We start from the raw sequence: 15,524 nt of genomic DNA on the forward strand, positions 1-15,524 counted from the left end.
TCAGATAATCCTTCAAGTAAAGGACTCATCCCTACAACGGTTGGACTCAAACAAGAGTTTCCCAATAGGGCCAAATCCAACACTTTGAGATTATTCAACCCTGATCACATGTGACTTGGCGTATTCACCTAATGGCTAACTCCCATTACTTAGAGTCCCACAAAGCACAAAGCAAGTAGCATTCAGAAAAAAAGGAAAACCTAGCCATAACATAAGCAAGAAATCATTTTCACATATCAAGAATCTGCACTAGCGTGCGATATAAGCTCATATAATCAGGCATAACCTCATCAGGTTATCCTACCACTGTCTAACCAATACTAACATGCAGCTCCATAAACACATATAATAGGCATATAACGCATCCTTCCTAGATCCTTAGCCCTAAACTAGCATGTTGATCACATAATCACATCATAACATAAACTTGTATGGGTAATTTGGGAGAATTTACTTGAGCTCGGCTGATTGCATGAAACACACCTTTTTCTCTTTTCAAAAGTTTCTTTCATTTTTCAGGGTTCTTTTCCTCTCTCAATTTTTTTTTCAAAGCACTTTTATAAAAATGATTCTCTTTTGAAAATTTACATACCAAGTCCTCAGTTTGAGTTTAGACACACCCGAGAGTGTACCCGAATCCCTCAAACCAAGGCTATGATACCAACTTGTAACATCCCAAAAATCATGACCAAAAATTTATTTTTAAAACATTAATAAAACCATAATTATCACCATTTTATTCATAACAAAACTGTTATATCCAATCAGAGTATAATCCCAAAACATATTCTTTTTATATCAGAGTAAAACATCCCATGCTAAATAAATAATGGTGTGTGCCATTCGATCATGTCGAGCTCCTCCTTTTGCTAACGGAAGTACCTGAAACAAAAACTGAAAATCGTAAGCACGAAGCTTAGTGAGTTCCCTAACCTAACACATACTACATACGCATAATCACATACACATAACCACGTATTGGCCCCCCGCCTGCTGCATTTGGCCTTACCCGACATTAGGCCCCGCCTGGCATCGAGCCCCGCTCGGTATACAGATCTGTTCCTCTTAGGCCCCACTTGTCTACGGGCCCCGCCCGCTAAGCATATACAACATATAAGATAACACATAAAAAATAAGCTAGACATACTTTACTATACTCCTGATCTAAGGCCTCGCCTAACTTGGGCCTCGCCCCTGTCCTGCTATTAATGAGTCGTGGAAGCCCGTCTACACTCCTGCTAGTAGTGAGATATGGGCCCCCGCCCACACTCACCTCCCTCTTACTCGGGCCTCGCCCCTACTATGCTACTAATGAGATACAGAACCCTATCCATACTCTGCTGACGGTGAGATGCAGGACCTCACCCACACTTACCACCCTACAAGACACATACAAGCGTCACACAGACAACAAGTATAATCTAACATGCAAACATTCCTCGGGCACCCGCCCGACATCAGACCTTGGTCCGGAAACATACTATCATCTAACATACTATGAACTTACCCCGACATCGGACCCCCGATCCTAAACCTATCATACCTACTTATGCAAGAATCACAAAGACCTCTAGCATTCTAACCTTCCTCCGGCCTCGCCCAACATCAGGTCGAAACCTGGAACGTATACAATAAGTGCCTAGGTCTAACCCCCGAGTCTTCCTACTATACATAATCATAACATAATGGGCTGGCATTGGTGCCTTAGACCCATACAAACAGTAAGGAGACTCACCTTGCACTGCTGAAGACTAGCTGAACACTTCTGACTGTTATCCGGCAACTCGTGAAGTGCTGATCCTTCGGCTCCCCGAAATATCAATACCCAAAATAACACTTAGACAACAATACCCTCAAAAGTCAAACCAGGTCAAAGTCAACGCTCCGAGTTGACCCAACTCACCGAGTTGACCCACCAACTTATTGAGTCCCACAATCCACACAAAACTCTAGACTTTGATCCTACTCGTCGAGTTCTCCGTGAACTCATCGAGGGCACCGTTAACACATCAGGACCCTCCTTCATCTGAATCACCGAGTTTCTCTTTGAACTCGCCGAGTCCACCTTCATAAATTAAGGAGATTGTCTTAGACTCGCCGAGTTCCTCCTTGAACTCGTCGAGTACGATGATCTTCATGTCCATTATGGACCCAGACTGGTTGAGTCCCTTACCAACTCAACTCATACCCTTTAACAGAAGGGTTTTGGGGCAAGAAAACGGTCTGACTCGCAGAGTCCCACAAGTGACTTGCCGAGTCCCTCTACATCCCAATCTATTCAGACAATTTCTAAGGATCTCAAACCATCCAGAACATAGATCTAGACCCAACTACCTCATAACCTTGCAAAGCTACTGCGTTTTTCCTCCATTCATGGCCTTTTGAGCTAAAAAGGACAAAAGAACACTTCATATGCTTGCATGGGGGTTCCTATGGAATAAAGGTTGCACCTTTATGCCATAACAACTCTTAATGGTGCTAGATCTGAAAACACAAGCCCTTGAGACGTCCATTCCTCTCATGCTAGGGTTCTTGGACCAACCCCCCCCCCCCCCACACACACACACACAAAAAAAAAGTGACAAAGAAGAGATCTACATGCATAATGATCAAGGTGGAAGCTTTCTTACCAGAGAATGGAGGAAAATGCAAGAGGTTTCTGGATCTACTAATATCTTCTTATATCCCCAAGGCTTCACCTTCTTCTCCAAGCTTCACAACACTAAAAAATGCTCACAAACTCATGGAAGGCACTTAGGTTTCGTTCTGGCCTTGAGAGGGAATCCAAGAGGGTGAGGAAATGAGAATGAGATGCATAAATAGGGAACCAAGTCCCGAAATTAGGGTTTCCTAACCTAGACTAGACTTGCCGAGTCAGCCCCCGACTCGCCGAGTCGGCCACTTAATCCGCGACACGGAACTCGTTCATACTCGTCGAGTTCTTCCTTGGACTCGATGAGTTGACTCCTTGATTTAGGGTTTTCCTTTCCTTTCTTGGTCTTCTGAATTTGGGGTGTTACAGTTTAAGTATAATTCTAAACATTGGAAAAGTTTCAATGTATGGCAGAACGAAAGAGAAAAATCAAATTAGGCAGAAAGATTAAAATTTCTCAAATCTGAAAAGATGTGAGAGTACTTTAGTATTGTGTTTTATGATCATCTTAATGATTATAGAAAACAAAATCACAATTGATCCTCTAAGGTCATCTTAGTGCATTTCTATGGCTAAGAAGAGGAATCATGAATTGTTGAAATGGTTAAATCTAGAAGATAAGTCATACTTCGTTCCAAAAACAAGTCTTAGAGTCATACTCCAAGATTGCGCCTTGAGTGACATTAAATTAAGAAGGTTTATAACACTTATCAAATGTAGAGTAAAAGGTTTTATACTCTTGTACATTTAAAATGATAAGTTGTGATGTCTTGGTAAGGACAAAGACTAACAAAGGCCAATGGTGTGAAGTGTTAGTCTTGATAAGAATCCGCACTAACTTTTGAATATTTGTTTTGTCAAGGAATGGTTCATCACAAGTAAACCTATTGTTAAGCACTAGCACACGACTTGAGGTTTGTAACCTATCAGTTTGACATATTCTTGCTTCTGTGCCCATTCCAGTAAAGTTGACTATGCATGTGAGTTCTATGAGTTCTCAATTGTTTGCATAACAACTAGGAAGCAATGGTAGGCTCTTTTGTTGCCAGGTGTCAAGAATTTAAGATTGAACAACTTCAGTCCATATGAGTTTGGATTTGTCACTAACCATGTCTTGTGATTATGGTTTTGACAAATTCACATGGATAGGAACACACACACACACACCATAAAATCTAAGTTTCATAAGGTTTCTCTCCAGTTCATAAAAATTATTGTGAGGAAACGCTTTCACTAAGTAGATTTTAAGGAGATAGAATTGTGATATTTGCATTCTCCAATTTAATTATGATTACGACATCCATCTTCATAATTTGAATTGTGAGAAATGGCAAAGGGTCTAACCATTTGAGACTTATTGTTGTAAGTTCTAAAATCGTTAAGACACACATGTGAGCTATCTAAGGAAAAGTTTATGATTTTGAGAAGCCTAGATATAGTCTTATTGAAGCATCTCGTATCAGAAATCTGAAGTTTGGTAAGAATGTCAATAAGTATTGATTTCTAGAAGTCCAACTGATTTCCGAATACACTTCAAAGCTAGTGGGAGCATAAGTGTTATGATGGTAAGATAACAATAATTATCATGCTAGTGGGAGCATAATTATTATGTAAGAGTTGCAAGTTAACAATGTTAATTATAGAAAACAAACGTTTCAATTCGCAAAGTTGTGGGTTTAAATAGTTGTTTTGCTATAATTAAAGGAGAAGAATTTATATTTCATTTCAAATTCTAAAACCTTAGACTGGTTTCTTAATCAAATTTAGTCATTCACACACACACACATATATATATACTCCCTCCATCCCAAATTGATAGTCCACTTTTGACTTTTGAAGTCTTTTTTCTTTAACTTTGACCTTAAATATTTTTATTTGTATTATATATTACTCGATAAAACTTATAACAATGAAAAAACATTTAAAATGCAATACATTTATATATTTTGCATATCAAGTATTATCTATCAAAAACAAAAATATTTAAGGTCAAAGTTGAAGAAAAAAGACTTCAGAAATTAAAAATGGACTATCAATTTGGGACGGAGGTAGTATATATATATATATATATATATATATATATATATATATATATATATATACATATATATATATATATATATATATATATATATATATATATATATATATATATATATATATATACCATCTTATAATGCATTCATATTTGTAGGAACCAACAAAATTAAGACAATGTCTTAAAAAACAAGGAAATGGAATTTCAACCCTTTGATCTAATTTGTATGGTGTGGATTAAATGGATGGCAATCCAAGTGAAATGCTTAGAACCAATCCATGTCAATGTAATTAGACCAATCAAAATGAAGAATGAAAATGCACAAGCTTTGAAAGACAATATACAATTATTAATGCTTAAAGAAACAAAAATACATCTGAAACATGATGCCCATACAAAAAATAATTATATCTATATAACACTCAACTACTTCCGTTTCCCTCAATTAACACACAAAAAATCTAGACACTTTGTTACCTTCCAAAAAAACCCGAATGCTTATGTCGCCAACTCTTACATCTACTGTGAGCTGCCCATTTCTACCGCCATCACACCACCTCCGCAGAATATAGAAACCATCACTGGCCACACTAGCAGCCACCGACTCCACCATCCCTCAATTTCGTCATTAGCACACGCCATCATTGAACCACCACCATCAACATTCGACATCACCATATGTTGTCTTCAATCTAGAAATCCAATACATCCACCTTTTTTTGTAAACGTTTGTGTCTGTATGTTTAGCTTTGTGTGCGTGTGTCTTTAACTATATATGTGTTTTTGTTGGTTCAGATTCACCACCACACTTATTTTTATGTTTTTCCATGCAACCAGGTTACACCTACGAAGATTGTTGACATCTTTTCTGTTTCTTATTTTTACAATTAGATTAGTTGGATAAAAAATTGGATTTTTTTTATTTGTATGAAAAATGAGTATTCGGAATCAGATTTGTCGGTGACCTCTCTCTTTCTCTCATATGTATATGAAAAAAAAAATCTCTAATGTGTATTGAAGCTGGACAAGGAATACTTATTACCTAGATTTTTTTTGTAAGTGTTTAGATCTTGAAATGTACATTGCTATTTTTTAATAGATTATTTAGTCTAATTTTGTCTCTGAGTTTTCAAATATGATGATATTAATAGGGAGTTAAATACTTTCATTTATGTATTTCAAGAATAAGAAGTGAAGATGAATAGTGAATCAGTGGTGTATCATACTTTGTGACGTTTGTCGTTTGTATTTTATTTTTAATTTTTTGCATAGAAAATGTTTATTACTAACGTTTTCAATAAAAATAGAGGCAAAATATTTTTTTGTTTTTAGGATTTCATGCGCTAAAACAACATTTATCAAAATGAAACATGTATCAGAATGATAAGTTATAATCTAAAACTCATAAATGTCAAATTTCTATAGTTTGTTAAATTGTAAATTGTAAATTTATTAAAATATCTTTCAAAGTTTTACAAAAAAAGAAAACATTACTTGAACTAAATATGAATGGTATATTTTATAAGTACAAAAAACCCAAAAGAATATATTCGCAATAGATTTTATTTAAAAAGAATGTTTAAAATATATTTACTTACCAGAAAGAGACGAATCCTTAGATCCAATTTAGTTTTATATTATATTACTTTGTTTTTGTTGTATATCAAATTCGAACACAACCGTTAACCACACTCTGCCATTCTTGAACCTCTCCAATCACCAGAGACCTCCACTAAGACAATCGCAGCCACGGTGTAACACCCACTACCATATCCGGACCTATCACAGCTTCACATATCATTCTCCATCATCGAACCAGAAGGACGAGAAGAAGAGGAGAGCACCGCGATAATCAGAGCGACCATGTAACACCCACCGCCATCATCGAACCAATCACCGCCTTAGATATCATTCTCCACCATCGAATCAAAAGAACAAAAAGAAGAAACGAGGAGGAGAGCTCCGTTTCTTTTTTGCTGCAAGTTGTAGAAACACAAAGGATTTAGGGCATCGACTTTTAAACAACATTGGGCCAACTCATTTTTAGTTTTGTTTAATTAGGCTGAATTTTGTTAGCCAATGATTATAGTGGGCTGAAAATTTGATTGGACTAAATTTGTATTGTTGGGCCAACAAATGATTGATCTTGTTTATTGATATTCATTTATAATTTTAAATATTATCCATATTTATGCAAAAACATAGTATCCATAGTATGTATTTGGAATATAAGATTTGTCTAAAAAAAGATGATCCTAAAAGAAACTATTGACTACCATTGATTTTACTGGAAGATATTTACTGATAATTATGGACTTTAACTATAATACATCTTTTATTTCATATTATTACGATAACATATTTTGAAAAATCAATCAAATTATAATACTTATACCACAACATCAGTACCCACACCATCAACATCTTCCATAATACAATTGTAATATATAAATTATAAATATCTATAATGAGTTAATGTTAATGTCATACCGCTCAAACTAATATCAACATACTTTCATATTTAACCTATAATAGCAACATATTATTATTTGTAACCAAATTAACATAATAATATATTTAAACTAAAATAATACAATAGTTGTATAATTTTTAGGCTAAACTACAAAGTTTTAACAGCATATCAAAAGAAAACATTATTCGTTAAATGAAGCAAATCGTCATCCGTTGCCCGATAAAGAGTAATAGAAAGAAATTACTATTTGTTGGCCGTCTAGGGACAACTGTTCGCCAAAAGAAACAAATCGTCAGAATGAAACAAATCGAAATGAAACGATTTGACGACTGCCGAAATGACACTAACTTTCTTTCGAAAACTAATCGCCGTAATGAAACAAATCGTCGCCGCTGCATTGCGCGGGTACGCTACTAGTATATATATATATATATATATATATATATATATATATATATATATATATATATATATATATATATATATATATATATATATGAATGTTATGTTGGAATGGTTCAACATAAAGAAATTCTATATATGTAAATGTTAATTGCGTTCTCAAAATTTGATCTTGATTACGACATCCCTCTTCATAATCAAAATTATGAGAACATGGAAAGTATAAATATTGTAGCAAAAGACTGGTCAAGTATCATGTCTTTATGTTAAACATTATGAATCGCATCCCACATGCTTCAGGTATAGGATCGATTGCATATGCTATAATATTCTCACGTTTTAAATTTTCCAAATGACTAGGGCATTAAGAGGGAAAAAGGACTAAAATTGGATATGACTAAAGTGGTTAACAACTACTAAGGATAATCTCAGGTTCGCCAAGGATTGGTCGCTTGTAGTTGGAAGTATAAAATGGATGGACCATGTTGACATACTCTGAAAAGAGGCAACTATTGTTTAGAAGTAATAGTCGAAATGGGAATATGGAAATGTTTACATAAGTGGAAGTTATTCTTTAAATCTGTGTAAGATTAGGAAACTTAATGCGAGAAGGATGTTCAAAGGAATGTACTTTGAATTTGAGACTTCGCTTCCTTGGAAATGTTTCGTTAACAATCCAGTGGAAAATTTTGTAATATCATTGCTCAAGTGTCTATAACTTTGGTACCATGACATTACAAAGGCTGCATTACATGATAGTTTAGCAGTGATAAGAATTTGGAATTCTTACACTTGCAATAAACACTTGGAATTGTGAAATGAGCATCAGCGAAATGTTTTTCAATTAATCTATTTCACAAAGTCTGGACCATAGACAACCATAGTGTGTATGCTTGGAGCATGGCATAACTATTGTTTTAATTCAAGTATTAAGTTGATAAATCGAAACATTATACAATGAATAACGAGTAATCAATATGGCACTCAAACATTTTGGAGCTATATAGGATTAGTATTATTCTTGTGTTTCACTTTGCATGTTTTGACTTCCCAAATAACTAGGTTATTCAAATCATCCACAATCGATCATACTTTGGAAGTAGGTGTTGAGGCAAGACTGTCATGAATGGGTCGATAGTTTGTCTAGGACAAGGTGGATGCAATATTCATGAGTACTCGTGGAATAAGATTCGAGTATTGGATTCAACCCATGATCATTTGAATCACTTCATGGACTTTATCATGAGTGATTTTGAGACATTAATATCTTATATTCTTGAAACGGAGACATGTGAGTTGTAGTTACAAGTCAGTTGCACATTAACATATATAAACACACCAGTAAATTGGATGTTATAAAACATAATGTTGTGTGTAATTTGATGAGTAAGTACAAGCAAGCATTTGGATCGAATTTTATCCGTTCCTTTTACCCAATGTGGATAAAAGCGATTTATGTGGGCCGCTCGATGATTTAGTGATGACACCCCTATGTGTTTGGCCAAGCCTGGACTGATTTGATTTGTTCAATTAGTCGGTTGTCATAAATCGGAAATCGGGAAACAACAGATGGACAGAGATAATGATTATAATCCATGTATCGGTGCATATGATGTCTAGAATGGAGGAATATATGATCCCTTATCTAATGGACGCATCATTGACTAGGTCAGAGTTCGACAACGGCTTTTAAGAGCTATGATTGCTAGCACTACTAGAAAAACAGCTTTTTACGATGCGCAAACAACGACACACACTAATTTACGACACACATTTTTTGTGCGTCCTAAAAATACTGTCAGTTTTCTAAAATTTGAAGGATAGAGGACACACATTTTTGCGTGACCTGAATTTTGTGTCCAACAAAAAAAAACACGGAGGGCACCTCTTATAAAAAGCGCGTCGTCTAAATATGTCGCTTTATATTTTTTTTGGAAAGCGCGTTCTTAAACAAAGAATGGGGGAAATGAAATCCCAAAAAGATAAACACCCCGCCTGATGCATCTCCTTCTAAAATCCTCTACCAAAGAACCCTAAGCCCGTCTTCCTGTACCTTGATCTCCACTCTCTTTCCCTTCTCTTTGGAAGCCCTAAGCCACCACCACCAACATCGAACCTCATCTGCTCTAAGAGTTCGGAGTGCATCCGATGACATCGACATTAACACTGTTGCGTCTGATGAATCAACACATGGAACTGTTTAACAAATTGAAGATAACAACCCAGACCCGTCACTGCTTCTCTCTCCTCGTCCATTTCATTCTCACACATGTATCTTCTTCCTCTCTCTAACATCATTTGAAGAAGATAAAGAATCCATGAAATAATGTCAAGTTTTTTTATGTGGTGCGGTGGTTCCTCTGTCTGATAATACCAGATAAGAACCCTAATTCTATTTCTTAATGAGCTATATATCACATGTTGGTGTGCTTCTAGTTATGATTGCTTCACATAAACACTCTTTAAAATAATATTTGTTCTTCATTCTATTTCTTATGTTCATATTTTTTTTTGCTTTTCTTATTATTAGGTACAAGAGTTTTGAAAAAGGAGGCTAACGACTTGAGGGAAAGATGATTGTCATTTCTTATGGAGAAATTAAAGGCTGAAGGCTACTAGGATCTAACTTACCTGTTGAAAGAGATGAAGGAATGCAATTTGTTTGGTCTGATGGCATCCTGTTGAAGTTAAAAACAATTACTACTAAACTCTAAATCCTACCAGTCTAGGGGGTGGGAGGAAAGGCCTTCCTAAATCTTTTCTCAATCGCTTTACAAAAGTATATGTTGATGACATTATGAATTTTATCTATCTTTGTGTGTGGCTTTTATAAACTCAATAAACATTATATCTTACCTTTTTTTCTTGTTGTTGGCCCCACAATTAAGTTTACAGAACTTTGGGACTCAAGCAGATGACAACCAACAAGAACTAACTTTGTGACATGAGTTATAAGTTATGCTTATGTGATTTTGGGAATTGACAGGAGGTTAACTCAACAAGTCAGATTCTAATATTATTTTTTTCTATGCCTAGGTGAGGGGCAAGGTGTAAAGATATAAGAAAGGTAGGAAAATCATACACTATATTTGCGAAATATTAGCAAAACATGGAAAAAGGAGGAAGTAAGTTTACTCTTTGAGGCATTTTATCAAATAACTTATGTGCAGAGACAAAGAGTTTACTCTTTGAGGCATTTTATCAGCCGTTCAGAGATATGATTGAAATTGTAGCTAATAGGCTGCGATCAATGGTGGTTGCTGAGGTATGTCTTCAAAAACTACTTTCTTTGAACATTATTTATCAAGGGTATATTTATAATTAACCGAATTATACAGGTGCCAAAGCTTGCTTCAGCAGCTGAGTACTTCTTTAAAATGGGAGTTGAAGGGAAGAGGTTTCGACCCACTGTAAGTTCATTTTTATTTCTTTGATTATTGATATCATATTATCATGTTGTTGTAAAATATTGATTTTTTTTTCAGGTTATTTTATTAATGGCAACAGCTTTAAATGTTCAAATTTCTAAACCAGCATCAGAAGGGGTTATGGATATGTTCTCAACAGCGTTGAGGTCGAGACAACAATCGATTGCTGAAATCACAGAGATGATTCATGCTAGGTTTTTTTGAATATTAGTTTTAATATTTCTTTTTACTATTGTATTTTATTAGAAAGAAAATATATTTTTTTAATCTCAGGTTGCTAGTCTCCTTCATGATGATGTATTGGATGATGTTGATACAAGACGTGGGATTGGATGTCTTAACTTTGTGATGGGAAATAAGGTGTTATATCTTCTTTTCAGAAAAAAATAAACAAGGGCATATTAGTAAATATGAACATTGAAAATTTGACAATACTGATGATGCATCTTGCAGTATTGGCTGGAGATTTCTTGCTTTCTAGAGCTTGTATAACCCTCGCCTCTTTAAAAAACACAGAGGTATCCACCATTCCACTCAATTAATATCTTTATTTTTATTTTTTTTAATTTTTAATATCCTCTCATTATATTATACTTTGTTTAAATCTGACTTCGTATAAGGAAGTTATGATTTTTCGAAGTTTCGGCTTAACAGTGTACAACCCGAAGTTCGAATATTAGATCGAGCGGTTTTTAGCCGACACAACCTAAACGAGAATCGAAGATCTCATTAATAGTAGCATAACGATAAAAAACAGACAAAAACAGACATTGGATAAAGAAGTTACGGATTTTTAACAGACCAATCCTGTCCCGGCCTGTTAAAAATATAAAATTTAAAATAAATTCAAAATTCGCCGACGGAGTCTAAAAGAAAGTTGATAGTACATTCCCGCCTTCACGTGGATATAAAGAATGTCAAAAACGGAGCTCGTATTAAAAAGATACGAATTTTTGAAGTTGGCACTCGATTATGCGAGACCTGATGCGAGTTAGGTGATATGGCTCGATCTGAGCTGTCCGATGAAGCCTAGCCTTGCATCCGATGATCGTCACGTTGCTCCTTCGCTACGCCCCGCATCCGAGATTGGGTACGCCCAGCGTTCCTCGGTCTTATTCGGGTTCTGTCCGAGTGCGAGCCATCTGTGTGAAGCTGGCAACCTTTTTCGGGATTACGCCCAGCATAGCTGCTGAATGCGAAGCGTAGTCCGAAGCCCTCAACCTCTATAAATAGATGCGAAGATGGCCAAATTTATCACACTAAAATCATTTCTCTCTCTCTCTAAACTTTCTCTCTCTAAGGGTTTTAACCCTCCCTTAAGACTAGGTGGTCCCCTAGCACCCGCAGGAAGCCCCGAGGCTCCTGGAGTCCCGAGAAAAAGGGTCTTTCGGTTTCGAAACGCTGCTCCAAGCGCAGCCCGGTTTTCTTTAAAACCCGCTGTAAGTGAGCTACGCTTTTGCAATTTCTAATATAGCTCTCAAATAATTATAGTAATGTTATTAGGTCCTTCAAATAATTATTTGGGCTTTTATTATGAGTTATATAAAGTGTTGTTTAACGCTTATATAATAATAATAATAGCTAGACTATTAATTAGTCGCGGTTAACGTTAGACTAAACCCTAGTGGTATTGATACTAGGTTTTGTTGAGAGAAATTGTTTTGAGAGTAACGAAGTGTTGTTCGAGTACCGAGTCACCACCGTATCAAGTGAGTGCATAGTTTCTTTCATCTTACACATAGATATGACGTATTTTATATAAATTACGTGCTATGTGTGCTTATTATCTGAATACTTGCTGTCTATGCTGGATGAACGATTTTATACATGTTTTAAATGATTTAAACTGTATATGTATTTTATATCTACGATAATGTTGGGTTAAAACATGGTTAGACGTAATAGATGGAGTATGAGTTGAGAGGTGAAATAGACCGTGGGGTGAGGGTGGGAGGTGGACGATGTGAGATGCCTTTTTTCTCAAATGATGGCCCCGTATTCAGCAGAGTATGGATGAACACCACATACTATTCTAGACAGTCAGTTGGAACACTAGCAGGCTCACAACCTGTAAGTGTTGTGAATGATGTGTTCACCCGGTGTACTCTAAAACTTGGTGATCATGTAGACTTGATGGCCAAACCTTGGTGATTATGCAGACTTAATGCCTAAACCCTGGTGATCATGCAGACTTGATGCCTAAAACTTGGTGATCATGCAGACTTGATGCCTAAACCCTAGTGACTATGTAGACTTAGTGCCCGTTGTGTAAACCGTGGCAACGATGGACTTCGTGCCGATTCCTTAGGATGATCCTTACGAATGAATGAACGAGGAATAGCTGATTCTTAGGGTAGATCCTTAAGAGTAAAGAAGATAATGGGGATGGGTAATTGGGTTGATTGTTTAAACATAATAATTATATTATTGTGGGTTGAAAACCCTATGTACTCACTAGGTTACCCAACCTAACCCACTCAGTTTATTTGTATCACAAGTGTTGATATGAAGTCACATTACACTGAGAGATTAAGGAGATATAAATCACTAGTGATAATGAATGTAAGTTCTGTTTATGCTTAAGTTTCTGTATTGTCAATGACATCCCAAATGTTTTAAAAGGAATAAAAATACTTTTTTCCGTAAATGCTTTGATAAGGTATTTATCATATTTTACTGGGAACAAATTCCGCAACCTTTTTATTAAAAGAGGTACTCTGATTTTTATAAAGCATAAACAAAAATCGGTCTTTTCTGGCCGTGAAAATGGGGATCTCACACTTGGTATTAGAGCATTAGTTTTAGCGAACTAGGAATATAGATTTATTTCTAGACTTAAACTTAGAATGCTAAGCAATGATTGTGAGGAGGGTGTCCAATAGATTTAGGTATTACTCCTGAATATACACAAGCACTAGCTTATTTTATGAATGATGCCTAAATTGCTTTTACGTGCTAAATGATTTGTTATACTTTTTGCTATCATTCGATCGGATCTATGGTCTGTTGCAGACCGGATCTAGAAACCTTATATGTTTAGGATTCTAAACGTACGAATACGATATTAGAACTAGCATATAAATGTTTCGGAGTGATAAGGATGATTTAAAACGTCAATCCTAAATCATGATATAGACTCACCTTATTCGGTGTATAGATCAAAATGGCCAGAACCCGAGGTGGAGCTGGGAATGCAAATGGGAATAGGAATCAACCCCCGGTTATTTAGCAAATACATGTTGTAGTAGAAGATGTACCCGAGCCAATCACTATGTTTGGAGTACAAGCCGTGATTCAGGCTATGTTAGCTGAACAAAGAGAAGAAATGAGGCGGATGTTGAATAGGGATGAACCTATCGTACCCGTTGAGCAACCAGAGTTGATTCCCGAGTAATCGAAGGAAGGGAACTATAGCTGCCAAGTGAGTCAAGTTGGGACTCAAGGAGAACGAAGGAATGGCCTGGAAAAGTGAAACGACAAGGATGGGCGAATGTATAAGAATTTCTTGGGTGCCAAGCCACCAAGTCTTTCTGGAAGCTCGAAGCTGGTTGACATTATGGATTGGATCTCTGAGATGGAGATGGTGTTTGAGAGCAGCAACTGTAGCGAAAAACAGAAGATTGTCTTCACAATAAGACAACGAAAAAATGGAGTCTTGAGCTGGTGGAAGCTATTGGCAGATACGATGCCACGAGGAGAAGCCCTAAGGATGTCCTGGGAAGAGTTCTTGGAACAGTTGAAAATACAGTATTGGTCAGAGATAGATCTGATAGACCTAAACAACGAGTTTTAGAACTTGAAGAAAGGGAAGATGAGTGTTGATGAGTATGCCACCGCATTCACCGAGAGGATGAAGCTATTTCCCTACTTGGTTCCTACCGAACTCTCCAAGATTGATAGGTTTGCTAACGGACTGCCCACAGACTTCGGCCCAATGGTCAAAATGGAAACTACCTTGAAACAACTGTTAGAGCAACTAAGAATGTAAAGACCCAGATAAGAGAAAGGGGTCTAGAAAAAGACATGACAGGAGAAAAAAGGAAGCATGAAGGATCTTCAAAATCCAATAAAGAAAGGAATTTCTCAAAGACTGAAGAAGGAGGAGGAGGTGAAACCAAGTGGTGCGAGAAGTATAAAAAGAAGCACTTCAGGAAATGTAGCGAGGAGGTGACTTGCTACAAATGTGAAAAGTCAGGGCACTACGCCAGCAAGTGTGCGTCCAACAAGAAGGTGTGTTATGGATGTAACAAAGAAGGGCATATTTCTAGGGACTGCCCAAAGAAAAACGAGGCAGCAAGGCCAAACACACCACTAAAGCTAATGACATTCCACATGATCCTTGACGAAGCAGATGACAACGCAAGGATTCAGGAGTGAAGGCTTGACATCCAAAGATCGAGTTATGAAGTAGTCATGTAGATAGTACCACGTGGTGTAGCCTATTAGAGGCATAGTATAGGCTAAACTTGAACACCTATGTAATCACTTCAAGTAATAATATAAAACCTTCATTTTGTTATCTGATGTGTT

The 15,524-nt window shown here is 36.3% G+C and overlaps 1 long non-coding RNA gene across 1 annotated transcript; it reads right to left on the reverse strand.

Moving 5' to 3' along the window:
• Positions 1-5,018: 5,018 nt before the first annotated feature.
• On the reverse strand, positions 5,019-6,815 carry LOC145031051 (uncharacterized). Its single transcript, XR_013676849.1, has 2 exons — positions 6,290-6,815; positions 5,019-5,383 (listed from the first exon to the last, which is right to left on the reverse strand). It is a non-coding gene; the product is annotated as an uncharacterized LOC145031051 (long non-coding RNA).
• Between the last annotated feature and the right edge of the window lie 8,709 nt (positions 6,816-15,524).

The sequence above is a fragment of the Lactuca saligna genome, chromosome 2 (assembly GCF_052625555.1).
Source record: "Lactuca saligna cultivar CGN05327 chromosome 2, ASM5262555v1, whole genome shotgun sequence".
NCBI classification, from domain to species: Eukaryota; Viridiplantae; Streptophyta; class Magnoliopsida; order Asterales; family Asteraceae; genus Lactuca; species Lactuca saligna.